This window comes from Megalobrama amblycephala, linkage group LG2, assembly GCF_018812025.1.
Source record: "Megalobrama amblycephala isolate DHTTF-2021 linkage group LG2, ASM1881202v1, whole genome shotgun sequence".
NCBI lineage: Eukaryota > Metazoa > Chordata > Actinopteri > Cypriniformes > Xenocyprididae > Megalobrama > Megalobrama amblycephala.
The window spans coordinates 21,449,920-21,469,109 of NC_063045.1; the positions used below are offsets into that span (position 1 = coordinate 21,449,920).

The 19,190-nt window shown below is 39.8% G+C and overlaps 1 protein-coding gene across 1 annotated transcript in view; it reads left to right on the forward strand.

Annotated features, from left to right (window-relative positions):
- The window catches only part of LOC125252949 (complement factor H-related protein 1-like), a 64,625-nt gene that overhangs the window by 1,330 nt on the left and 44,105 nt on the right, over positions 1–19,190 (forward strand). The window lies entirely within an intron of this gene.

Consider the following 19,190-nt stretch of genomic DNA (forward strand, 5'->3'; position numbering starts at 1 on the left):
TTTTTTTTTTTTTTAAAAACAAACAAAAAAAAACAACAGGTTTTTACTAGTCAGATATCAATGATTTTATTTTTCCTTCCTTTCTACTGAATAGGCAGCCAAGTTTTATTGAAAGCCCATTTTGCCAGCAGTGAAGTATCTTTAATCTATACATGTATCTATAGATACTAGTCGACACTTTTTAAAATCATTTAAGGTAAATGTTGGGTGTGATTATAATATGGATAATATTCTGCATATTAAAAATGAATAAACTCACCTTGACCTCGCACAACAGTGACAGAAAATAGAAAACAGGAAAAGCTGATGATTTGTACAGGAACTCTCATTTTGAACTCTCATTTCACAAATGACTGTAACTTTTGTTTTCTGTTTCTTTTTTGTATGATAAGGGATCAAAATGAAAACTCTATTATACCAGATATTTTGTTTAAAAGAAAAGTAATTCTGTCTGATGTTTACAGATGTCAACTGAATCAAAATACAGTGATAATCTAATCTGTATCATGCAGTTCACTTTCAGTCTCATCATGAGTCTATTTCACAAATGGATTTGAGTTTTGGGACCTGCTTTATAAAATGTTAACATTTAAATTCAAGTCAATTAAATGTAATTGAAAAGGACATTAAGATGAACAACAACATCATCAAAAATATTAACTTGCCTTCACTTTGTGCACAACTAAAGAAAAACAACCAAAAGTAAAAAGTCAAGAATATTTACAAAAAATCTCATTTTGAGTTCACATCACAAGTAGCTTTTCTGTCATTCGGACAAATTAAAGGACAAAAAGACAAGCTTCTTAAATCACATTTATGTAACCAGGAAGCAAAAAGAAAGTTCCAAAATATTTTATGTGTACACATACTGTGCTTCACAGGTAAACCTGTTAGATTTTTTTTTTTTTTTTCGCTGACTAGTGTTATTTACATTTAAAGAAGAAAATTATTAGATTAATTAATCTGTCCCTTAGGACAATGTAAATAACTACAGAAATGAGTGAGATGAGAGTTTTAAAATATTCACATATTTCAATGTTTCAAACATTGCAAAACAAATAACTTTGAGAATTTGACCCTTAAAGTATCTGAACTAAAACTGAATGACTAAAACTGTTGTTGTCTGCTAGATGACCTAAATGATCTTCCTTATCTCACACTGAAAAAAGAAAAAGTTTGCCTTTTTAAACCGTAAATACTGGATGTCATTTACTGGATCTTACACTGTGGACTTTTGGTAAACACTGAAATGTTAAACTCAAAGGTCTTTCATTTTAAAGGTAAATGTTTGTCATGTGGTAGCTGAGTTTTGGCACGTTCAATGAATAGGGTCAACATTTTTAAAAATAGATTATAGAATTTTTATAGAATTTAGTAGAATTTTTTTTTAATCACCTCTTTACAAAATATACAGATTGGCTTGGCTATACACACGAAAATGCAAGGATGTAATTTTCAGATTGATCCACTCTGGGATTTGGTTTCAAAAAATAGCAGATTCAGCCTCCCAAAACGCCAGATCTGTCTGGACGAATCACCGATAAGATTTTTATGTATACAGCTAAACTCATCTCCGTGTGGATGGACTCCTGGTCCTGAGTTGTCTAATTGTCATTATATTCACCTGTGTCTTGTTAATTAGCTCATTCATTCCCTTTGTTTGTTCATGCCTAAGCCTTCAGTACGCCCTTAAGCTGGATACACATTAAAATATTTTTAAAATCTTAGATTTTCAAAATGTGAGAGATCACAAACATGAGGACACTAATCTTAGATTTAACCATTTTGCTCCTATAGTGTGTGGTTTGCCATGATAAAGTCCCGACTGTGAACACGAGAAATCTCACAAAATCTCTCGAGACTTCAGAATAAACATGGCAGATGATAGGCAGGAAGATATTGCGATGAAAGTGTTTGGAATGATTCTGACAGAAAATTCACAGGAAAAAAAAGAAAGAAAAGGGTTTGGGTGAAGTCGTGGAGACAGTGGGAACATCTTTCAATCAACATGAGTTGTCAATCAACAGCACCAAAAACTTTTTTATTAAAAAAAGAAGAAAAAAAAAAGTTTTATTCCAAGAATCTCTTAGAGTACGTTTACACAACAATGATGTACTAAACAGAAAAGTTTCTTTTTTGTACAGATGACATTGTTTTTAAAACTATCCCCATTCACATGGATCCACGTGAATTACTAAAAACGCTGTATTACACATGCTGCTGGATCTCAAACTGTAAAATCACAGGACTACAATCATTAATACTAAAGCTACACATCAAGCACACAGTCAGACATTTAGACTCTAAACGACATCAGGCCATTCCATGATGATTATATCATAACCAAATTATATTGTGACCAGATCCTATTTTCTCTGAACATAACAAATGTGCTTTACAAACACAAAGTTAGAGCAGCCAAAAAAAAAATTTAACAACAAAAGGTAAAGAGTCAAGAGCCCAACTAAAGCAAACGCTGACCTCTTTCATGGTGACTTGAAATGAAACATTCCATAAAACATTAATTAACACCTTTTTTCTCTCTTTCCTTCAGTGATTCTGCTTATTAACATCAGGTGTCACCACTAATTGTCAATCACCACTCAATCATCAATCAATTATCTCATTAACTTTAACACTGCTTCAGTGTTACTTTTTAACACCCGGCAAGATGGACAGCCTCTCCTAAGCCCTTTTTTTTTTTTTTTTGTAAAAGTAGTTGTTTGTAAAAATTTTAATGATATATCATTAAAATCTTTAAACAACAACTTTATATATCATTAAAATCTTTAATGATATATAAATTATATATAAATTATATATATCATTAAAATCTTTAAACAACAACTTTTACAAAAAAAAAAAAAGGCTTAGCAGAGGCTGTCTCTTGATATTGTACCTTAACGTTTAAAAGAAACGGTACATATATGTACCTTTTAATGCTTGGAAACATATATGTACCTTTTTGACCTTCAAAAAGGTACAAACATGTACCTTGAGGTCCAATAATAAGCCCTATGGGGTACGTTAGTGTAGATTGTACCTTGGGGGACAGAAATGGACTCATACTGTACCCTTATTTCTGACAATGTAGAGACAATGGCAGACAGGGTGTGTGTGTGTGTGTGTGAATGATATTTAGTCATGTAATGTGATGGCAAAAATGGCATTTATAGTCATATTTTCATATGTCTTGTACCGTTGAACATGGTATGGTGGAAGGGACTATTCATATGGAAATTATATATGACATTATGCATGGTAAAACTAGGCATTGTAAGCTCCATATATGGATATTCTGGGTAGGTGACGGGGTGGAGATGCATGTACGCACAATCCTCCGCTGACTGGAGTTTTATAAAGGGAATATTGCGCAGGATATGGCATGCAAATGGTTTTATAAATCTGAAAACTTTTGTGTTCTGGCTTTTGTGTGTACGCATACTTTGAGGATGAAATTTATGGAAAGTTTTATACATGAGGTCCCAGGTCTGTATACACCTCTTTTCATGCAGTGAGCTCTGCTCTTATCTATGCTAGGCTGCATGGATGGGCAGGGAATGCTTATTGTCAATCATCTTTGATGACAGTGGTCCTGACAGAAAGATCCAACTTCTTTGATTTGATAAGAAAGTATAAATTCTATTATTTAAAAAAAAAAAAAAAATCATAGCTCAAACAAAATCATTGGCTCTGGTCTGCAAACTCCAGCTATGCAGCAGATACACACTCAAAGTGAATAACATCACCATAACATCCCTCTTCTGTGTTGTCTGATGCAGTCACACTCACATCTGTGCTAGGGCTTGACTTCTCATAGCAGCTAATAAATGTAAAAAAAATAAATAAAATAAATATAAAGAAACCAACAAAAAAGTTAAAGTAAAAAACAGCACAAAAAGAGGTCTTTCTTACATCAGACCACTCTGTGCACAAGTATAATTTCCTGTAAATTAAAAAAAAAAAAAAAGTCAGACTTCTTGAGTCATATTTATGCAACACATAAACAAGAAGCAAAGGGTAGTGTCCAAAATAATTGCCATGTTCACCTCTGAATTCTTTAATTCTGTTAATGTTTTCACTGGCTCATGTTCTTCTTGATCAAATTATAAAGTATGATTATGTGGTGAATGAATCTGTCACATAGAGCATTGGAAATTAGTGAAATTGAAGAAGATTCAGAACACTTTCAAACTTTCAAACATTGCAAAAGTACAGTCATTGTGAAATATATTTGTAACTGCCATTGCAGAATTGAGCAATCTATTGAACTGATAAAAAAAAAAAAAAACAGATGCAGAAGAGTTTGACCCTTAAAGTATTCCACTGACTGTGCTCAAACTGTTGTTGTTGTCTCATATGAGCTAGCCCACTGAGCAAATTACGTCCAGAAGACGTCTTTTTTAGGTCTTGTCTCAGGTTGAAAAGACATCCACTGAGGGGCCAGAATGAAAGTTTTTATGACGTCTTTTTTTGACGTCTTCTGGACATCCGATATAGACGAAGACGCAGAATCACCAAAGGAGAAAAATCACAATTTTTAAGCCACCATCGTGGAGATGAGTGTTTGCTTTAGTTGGGCTCTTGACCCTTGCCTTATTAATATTAGAGTTTGTTTGGGCTGTTAACTGAGTCACAACAGCCAGACAAGTTAAGAGAAATGATCAAGGTATTTGTTATGTTTTCACTTAATCATTATTTGACCTGAATCATTTAGAGCCCTATCTATGAGTTAGATTTATGTTATTGATTACAGCAGAACTGTGATTCTACAGCACAAGATCAGCTTTATCAATATAATCTGAAAGATTTCACATAATAACAATTTTTTCTCTTAAGCACACACAGACATCAAGAATCAGCCTGTGAATCTCAACGACGGTGACAAGCAACATATTCTGATCAACAGATCAACTCTGAACATTAGAAAACAAGCTACTAAAAAGTCACATAAACAGAACAAAATAAAATATGAGAATAAAGGAAATTACTAAGACAATTAAGCTCATAATTTATTCATGCAGCAATGCATGATGGGAGCCGTGGATGAATTTTGATTGGTGGCTCCCAGAATGCACTGCAACATGCTTTTTGATGGTCACCACTGTTGTGATTCACAGGATGATTCTTGATGTCTGTGTGTGCCTAAAATTAGTATTTTTTTTTGTTCAACACACCTTTTCTGAAATCATTTGAATCATATTGTAAAAGCTGATCTTCTACTGTAGAATCACAGTGCTGCTGTAATCAACAATATAAATCTAACTCAGAGATTGGGCTCTTCATGAGTTCAGGTCAAATAATGGTTATTTGTGAGACCATAACCAACACCTGATCATTTCTCTTTATTTGTCCGGCTGTTATGACTCAGTTAACTGCCCAAACAAACTCTTATATTAATAAGGCAAGGGTCAAGAGCCCAACTAAAGCAAACACTCATCTCCACGATGGTGGCTTAAAAATTGTGATTTTTCTCCTTTGGTGATTCTGCGTGTTCGTCTATATCGGATGTCCAGAAGACGTCAAAAAAAGACGTCATAAAAACTTTCATTCTGGCCCCTCAGTGGATGTCTTTTCAACCTGAGACAAGACCTAAAAAAGACGTCTTCTGGACGTAATTTGCTCAGTGGGAGATGATCATCCTTATTTCAAATAAAATAAATAAATAAATAAAAGAGAGAGAGAGAGGAAAAAAAGTTGGAAATGTAAAACTTGGATGTCATTATAGTATAGTTTTTGTCAGTGTTGTTTATTTAAAAACACACAATTATGCAGAATATAAGATCGAAAATATTTAATTGATGAGTTGTCAACATAATATATAACAATACAATATATACGGTATGATTTTACTTCAAAATCCAACATTTTGACACAAAATGATAACTGCAAATCCATCCCACACAGCAGGGGACTCCTATGCGGATCCGCATTCAAGTCGCCAAATCCGCGTGACTGTCACATTCGTTTTGACACCGCCCAGAGGATCAGATCCGCCTCCGGGCGACGCCATAAATTCTACTGTCAATCAGCGGGCCTTGAGCGGACCCATGTCGGATCCGCGGACGCGCCTTTACTGTAACGCCTGTTTCACACATAATCCGTCTGCAGTGCGTATGCGTTGCATATTTTTTTACGCACCCATGTTAACGGATTAGAGCGTTCACACTGCACGCGGTTGCGGTCCGTCATTGCGTTCCAGGAGCGGTGCGTCTGCAGCAGTGCAGCGATCGTTTACGTACCGAGTCTATTTTTGCTGTGCTGCAAGTGCAGATTGTGTGTGGGCAAAATGAACATGGATTGACCTGAAATTGTAAAAAAAAAAAAAAAAAGAAATTATGCACATTTAAACTACTTTGTACATTTAGTATATTACATAAAGAATTTTTTATTTTTTTTAATGATTTAACGCCAGCAACAAGCTATATTCATGCCAAAAGGAAACATTTCAGTTTCACAGTTCAGTTGTATCATTTAAAAACAATTATTTTATTTAAAAAAAAATGAACAGTGTTTACTTGCATAATGCGATCAGATATGTTTTTCCCCATCGTTGGAGGGAAACTCGCATCCCAGCAGGCAATGACGTGACAGGCGGACCTAAACCAACCTATTCAAAAACAAGGTGACATGGATGACACTCGTCTCATCGTTGAGGTGGAAAAACATAAAATTCTGTATGACCCGCAGAATGTATTGTACAAAGATTTGAATGCGAAGGAAAAGGCATGGGAAGCAGTTTCGTCAGGCTGGGGGGGGTCGTCACTTTGCAGCTAAATGTCATTAGCATGTAGGTGTATATATTTAAGTTTACGCATTAAATAGCTCGTTGTACATACATTTGTATGTCTAATTAGTATGCTACATGTCATTTATATAGGGCAGACGGTGAAGTAGTTATAAAACGTCTTAATGTATCATTGTACATCTAAATAAGTATGTTGAAAGTGTACATAATGTATAAATATAAATCTGGAGTACACGTTACAATTTTGATGAATTTTTATTTTATAGTAAATATTTTTAGTAAATATTAAACTCGAACAGTCTCGTAGCGCACTGCAAACGTGTACTGTGTGAAAGCACAATGGCCGCTTCCTGCTTCAGCAACACATACGCACTGCATACGGACCGCACACGCACTGCAGACGGATTATGTGTGAAACAGGCGTAACGGTTGTATCAATTTGCGGGTCCCAAACGGACCCGCCGCGGAGGTAAGGTTTTAATTGCGGATGCGGAGCGGATGCAGCGCGGAGTCAAGGCGGGGTCCGCGATCCGCCTTCGTTACAGATCCGCCACTGCGCGCAAGTGGACTCCGATACGGATCCGTTCGCGGCAGAGGTGTATAGTCCAGGGGTCAGAAAGTAAAAGTCCTGCTATATTTTTTTTTTCACCCGCTGAAGCGCTGTTAAAGTTAATGAGATAAATAAGTGATTAATTGAGTGATGATTGAGCATCATTGAAGACACCTGATGATAACAAGCAGAATCGCCAAAGGAGAAAATCACAATTTTTAAGCCACCATCACAGAGGTCATGGTTTGCTTTAGTTGGGCTCTTGACCCTTCACTTTTTAATATTGGAATTTGTTTGGGCTGCTGTAACTGAGTTATAACAGCCAGACAAGCAAAGAGAAAAGATGATCAGGTGGTGTTGGTTGTTTTCACATAATCATTATTTGATCTGAACTCATTTAGAGCCCAGTCTCTGAGTTAGATTTACATTATTGATTACAGCAGTACTGTAACTCTACAGCAGAAGATCCAGCTTTTTTTTCAAAATAATTTAATCATCAAAAGTTGTTCTTAGAAAAGAAATAAAAAGGGCTTTTATTTATAAATCGTTAAAATATTAATATCTGTGACGCTGTAAGCACGGAAAGTGTTGTGTAGACTGTAAGTTTTTAAAATGTTTAACTTTTTAAAATGATTGATGTTTAAAATGAATAAATAGCGCTCATAAACGGCTGTCGATGGCATTCTCAAGTGAAACGAGTCGAGTCGAGGCTTGGACCCGGAAACGGCGTTCCTTACGTCACGATTTAACAAGCGGATTGTCTTTCTAAATCTTTCGTTAGCATGTTGCTAATGTACTGTTAAATGTGGTTAAAGTTACCATCGTTTATTACTGTATTCACAGAGACAAGAGAGCCGTCGCTATTTTCATTTTTAAACACTTGCAGTCTGTATAATGCATAAACACAACTTCATTCTTTATAAATCTCTCCAACAGTGTAGCATTATCCATTAGCCACGGAGCACAGCCTCAAACTCATTCAGAATCAATGTAAACATCAAAATAAACACTGTACTTACGCGATTAGACATGCTGCATGACGAACACTTTGTAAAGATCCATTTTGAGGGTTATATCAGCTGTTTGAACTTTTTTTTATGTTGTTTGTCGCGAGCTCTTGGGTCGTGGAGCACGAGATTTAAAGGGCCAGTAGCCCTGAATCGGCTCATTTCTAATCAGAGGTGGGTAATCCAGGGGTCAAATACCCCCTTTCCACCAGCACGAACCAGGTGCTAGTTCAGAGCTAGTGCTAGTGCCAGTTCGGAGTTGGTTCAACTGACGAGCCTTCTAAGAACCAGTTTGCCTTTCCACAGGCTAGAGAGCCAGCACAGAACCAGGTCTTGCGTCACTGTATACATCTCATATTTCACAGCAAAGCTAGCGCTGCAGCGCCAAACACAAACACACCAGGCTCGTTTGAGATGCATCGGCTTCTCGCAAAGTGATCGGCGCATGACATCAAAACTCCGCGAGAACGATCCAAAAGTACAAGGAGTCGTATGCTCTACAAACGCTCCCGCGGCACCCGCCGAATCGGTCCGCGCTGCTCCGATGCATCTCGAACAAGCCTTCTATCAACAATCGCGGATGCTTCACTACTGTTGATGCTCATGGCTTTGCGAACCTACATCGGCATCCAAACACGGCTCGCCGTAATTTGTATATAGACGGAGATTACAATCGAGCTGCTATTAGCTCGATTAGCTGCTATTTCAAAAATGGCGGTCACAAGTTTCTTGTTGGTCACGGTAACCCCGCCCCCAGCCCCTGACGCAAGCGGTTCTTACTTCTAGCCCAGCAACGTTTTGGTGCTACTTACGAACCACTTTTCCTGGTTCGGAGCTGGTGCTTTGTGTGTCGAAAGACAAAGAACTGATTTGAAACTAGGCTCTGGCTCCGAACCAGCACTCAAACTGCCTTGGTGGAAAAGGGGTAAAAGAGTAAAAGTCCTGCCATATTTTTATTCCACCCACTGAAGCATTAATGAGATAAATAAGTGATTAATTGAGTGATGATTGAGCATTATTGAAGACACCTGATGATAACAAGCAGAATCACCAAAGGAGAAAATCACAATTTTTAAGTTACCATCATCAAGGTCAGGGTTTGTTTTAGTTGAGCTCTTGACCCTTGACTTTTTAATATTAGGTTTTGTTTGAGCTGTTTTAACTGAGTTATAACAAAAAGAAAAAAAAGTTCTAGGGCACCTTTAATATGAAATAAAGTCTGGATTGTAATAAGTGAAGATGCTGAGATCTTGAGAGATCTGTTAGTGTTTCTTGTTCTGTTCAGATTTAGAGGGTTTCTCTCATGTGTTTTGTGGGTCACCATTGTGCTGGAGATTAGAACCTGTGCTTCAGTCCAGGATGAGCCAGAAAACGTCAATGTTATACTGCATGTTGCGTTATTTCAGAGGCAGTAACCTATAGTTACAGTTATTCGTTCATGTGTGTTCTTTCTGGTTAAATACAAGAGGTTTAACAGGCATTAGGCAACACTGCAAAATCAAGTAGTTTTTTGTCCAACATTCTCAATTTTTCTGATGTATTTTCTTAATTTAGTTTCATAGGTTGGTATTAGTTCAGTGTTTTATAATGTTAATAGTTGAACTTCAACGAATTTTAACCCAAACCAACTGGGTTTCTAGAGAGCAAAGGTTTTGTGAAAAAAAAAGTGGAGGACTTAAACACAAAGTGTGTAAAATAAACTGTAAAAAGGATTTGATGATCACTAGTGATAGTATTTTATTCTGTGTTGTCATCGTACAGGTTGGATTTCAGCTTTAATGTAGCCTACGTTTTTTTTTTTTTTTTTACAAAGCAGCTGATATTGCCAGAAACTAGTGGACCACAAAACTTTCACCACAAAATGGCGGAAATGCAGGGCTGCTGCTGGGCGCCGGTGTTTCAATGGAACTTTCTATTGAATGTCGCTTCCTGTTAGTATATATTCTTTGGCCTAAGTAACATAGGCCTACGTGGTGCTAAACCAGATCGAGCTCCCAAGCAATAAACATGCCGTTGAGGATTATATTGTGCAGGACCTGGATTCGACAGTAACGCAACAACATGTCAGTAACTGTGTTCATTCTAATGCCTGATCTGATATTAATGATTCATGTACAGTCAGATGATCTTTGTCTGTGTGTCAGTCAATCAAACCAGTGACTAAACATCAACTTGCGTTGTTTCTCTTAGTAGGATGAAAATAATCTGTTATTTATCGGCGATTAAATTATATAAAGAAAACGATCAAAGAAAGCTCCCTTTGCAATCGTTGTAGCAGCGAGTTTATCGTGACTGACGCGCAAAACTCCCGTTTTATTCAATGAATCTTTTAGTTATATCGCGTTTGCACTGTTAGTGAAGATGAAAGCATTTGTTAGTGTACAGAAATTGAGTTTCAACGACGAGATCACTGATTTCATTCACTCAACATGTCTGTGATCGGCTACAGTCAGAGGTGGGTAATCCAGGAGTCAAAGAGTAAAAGTCCTGCCATATTTTTATTCCACCCACTGAAGCATTAATGAGATAAATAAGTGATTAATTGAGTGATGATTGAGCATTATTGAAGACACCTGATGATAACAAGCAGAATCACCGAAGGAGAAAATCACTATTTTTAAGTTACCATCATCGAGGTCAGGGTTTGTTTTAGTTGAGCTCTTGACCCTTGACTATTTAATATTAGATTTTGTTTGGGCAGTTTTAACTGCATTAAAACCAACCAGAAAAGCAAAGTTAAAAGATGATCAGGTGGTGTTGGTTATGTTTTCACATAGTTGTTGTTTGATCTGAATCACTGAACTCATATAGAGCCCAATCTCTGAGTTAGATTTACATTATTGATTACAGCAGCACTGTGATTCTACAGCACAAGATCAACTTTATCAATGCAATTTTTTTTTTTAGAGTTCTGATTTAAAAAAAAAAAAAACAGCGGTCATTTAAACACACAGACATCAAGAATCATCCTGTGAATCTCAACAGTGGTGGCCATCATAAAGCATGTTGCAGTGCATTCTGGGAGCCACGAATCAAAATTCATCCATGGCTCCCATCATGCATTGCTGCATGAATAAATTATGAGCTGAATTGTCTTAGTAATTTCATTTATTCTCACTATTAAAATTTTGCTGTTTTTCTGTGACTTTTTAGTAGCTTGTTTTCTAATGTTCAGAGTTGATCTGTTGATCAGAATATGTTGCTTGTCACCGTTGTTGAGATTCACAGGCTGATACTTGATGTCTGTGTGTGCCTAAAAGGAATTTTTTTTTATGTGATAAGGACAACGTTTTTAAAAAAAAATTCTGTATTGTATAACCTGATCTTCGGTAGAATCACAGTGCTGCTGTAATCAATAATGTAAATCTAACTCAGAGATTGGGGTCTAAATGAGTTCAGTGATTCAGATCAAATAATGATTTTGAGAAAACATAACCAACACCTGACCATCTTTTAACTTTGCTTGTCTGGTTGGTTTTAATGCAGTTAAAACTGCTCAAACAAAATCTAATATAAAATAGTCAAGGGTCAAGTAAACTAAAACAAACCCTGACCTCGATGATGGTAACTTAAAAATTGTGATTTTCTCCTTTGGTGATTCTGCTTGTTATCATCAGGTGTCTTCAATAATGCTCAATCATCACTCAATTAATCACTTATTTATCTCATTAATGCTTCAGTGGGTGGAATAAAAATATGGCAGGACTTTTACTCTTTGACCCCTGGATTACCCACCTCTGCTTATCTCACACTGAAAAAAGAAAAAGTTTGCCTTTTTAAACCGTAAATACTGGATGTCATTTACTGGATCTTACACTGTGGACTTTTGGTAAACATTGAAATGTTAAACTCAAAGGTCTTTCATTTTAAAGGTAAATGTTTGTCATGTGGTAGCTGAGTTTTGGCACGTTCAATGAATAGGGTCAACATTTTTAAAAATAGATTATATAGTTTTTATAGAATTTAGCAGAATTTTATATATAATATAATATATAGGCAATATATATACATTTAACCTAATCACCTCTTCACAAAATATACGGATTGGCTTGGCTATGCACACGAAAATGCAAGGATGTAATTTTCAGATTGATCCACTCTGGGACCCGGTTGCAAAAAATAGCAGTTTCAGGCTCCCAAAATGCCAGATCTGTCTGGACGAATCGCCGATAAGATTTTTACCTATACAACTAAACTCGTCTCCGTGTGGATGGACTCCTGGTTTTCCTAAGTTGTCTAATTGTCATTATATTCACCGGTGTCTTGTTAATTAGCTCATTAATTCCCTTTGTTTGTTCATGCTTATAAGCCTTCAGTACTCCCTTAAGCTGGATACACATTAAAATATTTTTAAAATGTAAGAGACCACAAACATGAGGACACTAATCTTAGATTTAACCGTTTTGCTCCTATAGTGTGTGGTTTGCCATGACAAAGTCCTGACTGTGAACATGGGAAATCGTCTCAGGTTACGTATGTAACCATGGTTCCCTGAGAACAGGGAACGAGACTCTGCGCTGACTGCGCTACGGGGAACGTCCTCCGTGACCCGTGCTCGAAATGCCAAAAATCACCACACTCCAATCCTATTGGCCGGCGACAGCCTATCACGTCAAACGGCGTGAACCGTGACGTATAAAGGGAGCGCCTGGGGAAACAACCGACATCTTTTTGTCTTTGAGCGACTGTAGCAGGCATTCCGCAGCATGGCATGAAAGCGCAGAGTCTCGTTCCCTGTTCTCAGGGAACCATGGTTACATACGTAACCTGAGACGTTCCCTTTCGAAAGGGAACTTCTACTCTGCGCTGACTGCGCTACGGGGAATGATATACCCACGCCGCCATGCTAGAGGAGAATGCCAGTCCAAATGTCTGGACACACATCCGGCAGTTCCAGGGAAAAAACCGGGGGCAGAACTCCAAGGCTGTCAGTGACAGCATTCCCTACGGCCAACAACTCAAGCTGAGCCTAAAAGAGGCCTTCAGAAAAAAGCCTACCAAGGCTTCTCGAGCATCTGGAACCAGCAGCCCGAGAGGGGGTGGTCCCTTCAAGGGAATGTGGCCAAGGAACCAAAGGACCCTCGGCCAGTTACTCGGGGGGGAAAATCCAACCCGCTGCCACCAAGGAGGCCTAGCCAGATCCAGCGAAGCTAAATCTGGCCTAGCCAACCCTGTCTGATATACAGAATCTCCAAGCGTAAACTCCAAAGAGGAGAGCAGAAAAGAGCGACTGCGAAGGCAGTAAGCAACTCAAACCCATGGGCATTCTGGAAAGCGGAACTCAGCTAAACGCTATGGACCCTTGTATGAGAGGAGTACAACCACTCATCCAAGGATCTACTCAGCCGTTAACAAGGTGCTGAGGAGGCTGTGCGCAATTTCTGTTGCTGCTAATGTGTTTGATAAACACACCATCACAGCAGTCAGAAAAGACGGTTATATATGTATAAAGTTAAGAGTCCAACTAATGGAAACATCAATCACCATCATGGTAACCTCAAATGTAACAAATGAGTTAAACTGTTAATTCTCAGTAAGAGCTTCTGTAGACGTCTGGCAGATATAAAGTCAGTCAGATTAGTAATAAGTGAAGCTGGTAATGCTGTTTGTGGAGTTGTTCAATCGGATCTTCAGAGATTTAATGTCTTTTATCTTCAGTTGATTTCATCGAAGGCTGTGGCTGAAGTCGGTTGTAGTTCTTGTGTTTCTGCTCATCTCTTTTTTTCTGTTTCCCTCTTTCCTTCAGTGATTCTGCTTGATAACAGGATTGTTAATGCTGAGATGACTCTATGAATAATATATAAATATTTTGTGGATCAGATAAGGTCCAGTTCTTTGCTCTTGGCTGACATTTGGCATTTCTATGGCCTGCTTGTGGTCCAGATCTGGCAAACAGGAGCGGTCCGCCCAAGTGCCATCATTCCTGCCACATGTGGGCCAAATCATCATCCCGCATGTGCCAGATGTGGGCCGGATCTGGGCCGACACAGTGTTGCTATCTGGGAGAGAACAGGTGTAACCTGTAGCAGCACAAGCACGCTCACATAACACGCCTGCATAAACATATGAGGGGGAAATATGGGCAAAAAAACAGCCAGCAACTTCTTCAGAAGGAGGCCAGAACTAGGAACTATACAACCACAGGGGGATAGTCATGACAGGGGGATGTAAACAAACATACACCTAACCTAGTTCTAGCCTAGCCGCTAGCTAAGGACTGTATGTAGACCAAGCTACACTCGGGCTACAAATTCCCAAACACACGGAGAAAGCAGCGCGAGCGACAGCATTAGGTGGCTGAAAAACCGGCCAACACATAACTGAAAATAGCGAAAGCTAGTTCTAGCTATACACAGTATCAACCGAGAAACTACACCAACACTAAACAACAAAGCGGCCATAAAGGGCCTGCCTGTAACAGTCAGCCTAACATACAGTTATTTGCCCAAATAACCCCATAAAAACATGAACAGATGACAACTATATGCACGGGAAGCTATACAGGCAAAGCAAGGTCTATATTGAGAATGAAAAATGGACCTGGCTTACCTCCTGCGGCTCGTAGAACGCAGATTCTTCCCCGATTCGTCACACGGAGGGGAAAATCCAAAGTCCCAAAGCCCAAAAGCACTTTCACTATCAAGCCAGACGGCGGGCTGTCAGAAATATATTCATCATAGGCCCACAACATCAGCCCGACTGTAAAGCCCGCAGCATATAGATGTCACAAACGCTACCGGGAGGCGAAGGAAGAGCGAGGGCGAGAGAAAGCCCTCGCGAGAGAGGGGATCGATTACCGGCGCTGCTGGCGGCGCTCCTCGATCACCTCCCTCAGATCTTGCTTCTTCCTTCTAGCGTCTCGCCGTCTCTGCGACTTACTCCGAGGAGGAGGAGGCGCACGAGCGGCGACACTTTCCCTCTGGGCCTGCCTCTGAGCCTTGGCTCGAGACGGCCCAGGATCTCCCGGCCGTCTGGGCCCAGAGCTGGATCTGAGCGGGATGAACTTCTCAACCACCGCCTGCACGGAGGTGCCAAAAAGTTCAGTGGGCGAAACCGGGGCATCGAGGAGAAACTGTTTCTCTTTCTCCCCGATGTCCGCACAGTTGAGCCACAGATGCCGCTCAGTGGCCACCATGCCCGCCATAGATCGTCCGATCGAGGCAGCAGTTTGTTTGGTGGCCCTCAGAGCGAGATCTGTGGTCCGACGCAACTCCACGACCGCCTCAGCAGAAAGACCTTGACCCTGATCAAAATCCATAAGCAGATCAGCCTGGTACGCCAGAAGCACTGACATAGTGTGCAATGCAGCACCAGCCTGACCTGCAGCGGCGTAAGCCCTGCCATTCAAACGTGACGTCACCTTCAACACTTTGGATGGCAGGGCCGGAGCTTTCAGTGTCGGTGCACTCCCTGTAGCGAGATAGTTCGCAAATGTCTCTTCTACAGGAGGCATCGACACGTACCCATGCTGGCCCAATCCCTCAACATCAGCGAAGTCAGCTCGCTGATGCTGATGCTGATGGATTCGGGCCGAGTACGGGTTCTTCCATGCCTTCTCGATCTCAGCATGAAGATCGGGAAGGAATGGAAGGCTCGCTGGAGTTGCCGGGTTATGGGCAGAGAGAAAACGTCCGTCTAACCTGCTGCGAGCGGGTTCCCTCCTCACGCGCTCCCAGGGCAGCTGCAGTCTGCTCGAGGCGCGTTCCATAACCTCCAACAACTCCGAAAACGCCGCGCAGGGAGGCCTAGCCCGCTTCTTCCACCACGGCCATCTCCTGCTCTCCGGGGCCTTGGACCAACTTTTTTAAAAAAGTTGTCCTTATCACAAAAAAAAAAAGTTTAGGCACACACAGACATCAAGAATCAGCCTGTGAATCTCAACAACGATGACAAGCAACATATTCTGATCAACAGATCAATTCTGAACATTAGAAAACAAGCTACTAAAAAGTCACAGAGAACCAGCAAAATTTTAATAGTGAGAATAAAGAAAATTACTAAGACAATTCAGCTCATAATTTATTCATGCAGCAAGCAGAATCACCAAAGGAGAAAATCACAATTTTTAAGACACCATCGTGGAGATGATGGTTTGCTTTAGTTGAGCTCTTGACCCTTGACTTTTTAATGTTAGATTTTGTTTGGGCAGTTATAACAGCTAGTCAAATGAGTCAATGATCAGGTGGTGTTGGTTATGTTGGGTATGATCTGAATTATTGAATTCATTTAGAGCCCAATCTCCGAGTTAGATTTACATTATTGATTACAGCAGAAGATCAGCTTTATCAATACAATTTTTTTTTTTAGAGTTCTGATTTAAAAAAAAAAAAAAAAAAAACAGAGCTCATTTAAACACACAGACATCAAGAATCAGCCTGTGAATCTCAACAGTGGTGAGAATAATAAAGCATGTTGCAGTGTATTCTGTGAGCCACCAATCAAAATTCATCCATGGCTCCCATCATGCATTGCTGCATTAATAAATTATGAGCTGAATTGTTTTAGTAATTTTCTTTATTCTCACTATTAAAATTTTGCTGGTTTTCTGTGACTTTTTAGTAGCTTGTTTTCTAATGTTCAGAGTTGATCTGTTGATCAGAATACGTTGCTTGTCATCGTTGTTGAGATTCACAGGCTGATTCTTGATGTCTGTGTGTGCCTAAACTTTTTTTTTTTGTGATAAGGACAACTTTTTTAATAAAAAATTCTATATTGTAAAAGCTGATGTAAATCTAACTCAGAGATTGGGCTCTAAATGAGCTCGGTGGTTCAGATCTAATAATTGTGTGAAAACATAACCAACACCTGATCATCTGTTAACTTTGCTTGTCTGGTTGGTTTTAATGCAGTTAAAACTGCCCAATCAAAATCTAGTATTAAAATGGCAAGGGTCAAGAGCTCAACTAAAACAAACCCTGACCTCGATGATGGTGGCTTGAAAATTGTGATTTTCTCCTTTGGTGATTCTGCTTGTTAACTTCAGGTGTCTTCAATAATGCTCAATCATCACTCAATTAATCACTTATTTATCTCATTAATGCTTCAGTGGGTGGAATAAAAATATGGCAGGACTTTTACTCTTTGACCCCTGGATTACCCACCTCTGAGAATTTGTAGCTGAATGAAAATAAACTCAGCAAAAAAAGAAACGTCCTCTGACTTTCAACTGTTTTTACTTTCAGTAAACTTAATGTGTAAATATTTGTATGAACACTAAAAGAGTCAACACCATAAGACATAAACTAAAAATGTTTGACAATGTGTCCCTGAATGAAGGGAGGCTCAAAATCAAAAGTACCAGTCAGTATCTGGTGTGGCCACCAGCTGCTTGAAGTACTGCAGTGCATCTCCTCCTCATGGACTGGACCAGATTTGTCAGTTCTTGCTGTGAGATGTTACCCCACTCTTCCACCAAGGCACCTGCAAGTTCCTGGACATTTCTGGGGGGAATGGCCCTAGCCCTCACCCTGCGATCCAACAGGTCCCAGACGTGCTCAATGGGATTGAGAGCCGGGCTCTTCGCTGGCCATGGCAGAACATTGACATTGATGTCATGCAGAAACTCACGCACAGAACGAGCAGTATCGCTGGTGGCATTGTCCTGCTGGAGGACCATGTCCGGATGAGCATGCATAAAGGGTACCACATGAGGGAGGAGGATGTCTTCCCTGTACCGCAAGGCATTGAGATTGCCTGCAATGACAACAAGCTCAGTCCGATGGTGATGTGATATACCGCCCCAGACCATGACGGACCCCCCACCTCCAAATCGATCCCGCTCCAGGGTACAGGCCTCGGTGTAACGCTCATTCCTTCGACGATAAACACGAATCCGTCCATCTCCCCTGGTGAGACAAAACCGTGACTCATCAGTGAAGAGCACTTTTTGCCACTCCTGTCTGGTCCAGCGAAGGTGGGCTTGTGCCCATAGGCGGCGTTGTTGCTGGTGATGTCTGGTAAGGACCTGCCTTACAACAGGCCTACAAGCCCTCAGTCCAGCCTCTCTCAGCCTATTGCGGACAGTCTGAGCACTGATGGAGGGATTGTGTGTTCCTGGTGTGACTCGGGCAGTTGTTGTGGCCATCCTGTACCTGTCACGCAGGTGTGATATTCGGATGTACCGATCCTGTGCAGGTGTTGTTACACGTGGTCTTCCACTGCGAGGATGATCAGCTGTCCTTCCTGTCTCCCTGTAGCGCTGTCTCAGGCGTCTCACAGTGCGGACATGGCAATTTATTGCCCTAGCCACATCAGCAGTCCTCATGCCTCCCTGCAGCATGCCTAATGTACGTTCACGCAGATGAGCAGGGACCCTGGGCATCTTTCTTTAGGTGTTTTTCACAGTCGGTAGACAAGTCTCTTTAGTGTCCTGTGTTTTTAGAACTGTGACCTTAAATGCCTACTTTTGTAAGCTGTTAAGGTCTTAACGACCATTCCACAGGTGCATGTTAATTAATTGATTATGGTTAATTGAACATGCATGGAAAACATTGTTTAAACCCTTTACAATGAAGATCTGTAAAGTTATTTGGATTTTTACAACATTATTGTTGAAATGCACAGTCCTGAAAAAGGGACGTTTCTTTTTTTGCTGAGTATATATGTACAAGCTTGTGTGTGTGTGTTGTCTGTGTGTGTGTGTTGTCTGTGTGTGTGTGTGTGTGTGTGTGTGTGTGTGTGTGTGTGTGTGTGTGTGTGTGTGTGTGTGTGTGTGTGAATGATATTTAATCATGTAATGTGATGGCAAAAATGGCATTTATAGTCACATTTTTTTAATGTGTTGTACCATTGCACATGGTATGATGGATGGGACTATTCATATGGAAATTATATATGACATTATGCATGGTAAAACTAGGCATTGTAAGCTCCATATATGGATATT